Source organism: Physeter macrocephalus, chromosome 16, assembly GCF_002837175.3.
Source record: "Physeter macrocephalus isolate SW-GA chromosome 16, ASM283717v5, whole genome shotgun sequence".
Lineage (NCBI taxonomy): Eukaryota > Metazoa > Chordata > Mammalia > Artiodactyla > Physeteridae > Physeter > Physeter macrocephalus.
Genome location: NC_041229.1, coordinates 102,310,614 through 102,311,345, shown reverse-complemented (window position 1 = coordinate 102,311,345; position 732 = coordinate 102,310,614).

Sequence of the window (732 nt, the reverse complement as noted above, 5' to 3'; positions counted from 1 at the left end):
CCCTTGTTGCTTTCAGTAATTTTTCTTTGTCTTTAATTTTTGTCAGTTTAATTACTATGTGTCTTTGCATTTTTCTCCTTGAGTTTATCCTGCCTGGGACTCTCTGCACTTCCTGGACTTGGGTGGCTATTTCCTTTCCCATGTTAGGGAATTTTTGACCATAATCTCTTCAAATGTTTTCTCGGGTCCTTTCTCTCTCTCGTCTCCTTTTGGGACCCCTATAATGCGAATGTTGTTGTGTTTAATGTTGTCCCAGAGATCTCTTAGGCTGTCTCTGTTGAGAAATCAGCTGTTAACCTTATGGGAGTTCCCTTGTATGTTATTTGTCATTTTCCCCTTGTTGCTTTCAGTAATTTTTCTTTGTCTTTAATTTTTGTCAGTTTAATTACTATGTGTCTTTGCATTTTTCTCCTTGAGTTTATCCTGCCTGGGACTCTCTGCACTTCCTGGACTTGGGTGGCTATTTCCTTTCCCATGTTAGGGAATTTTTGACCATAATCTCTTCAAATGTTTTCTCGGGTCCTTTCTCTCTCTCGTCTCCTTTTGGGACCCCTATAATGCGAATGTTGTTGTGTTTAATGTTGTCCCAGAGATCTCTTAGGCTGTCTTCATTTCTCATCATTCTTTTTTCTTTATTCTCTTCTGTGGCAGTGAATTCCACCATTCTGTCTTCCAGGTCACTTATCCGTTCTTCTGCCTCAGTTATTCTGTTATTGATTCCTTCTAATGTAT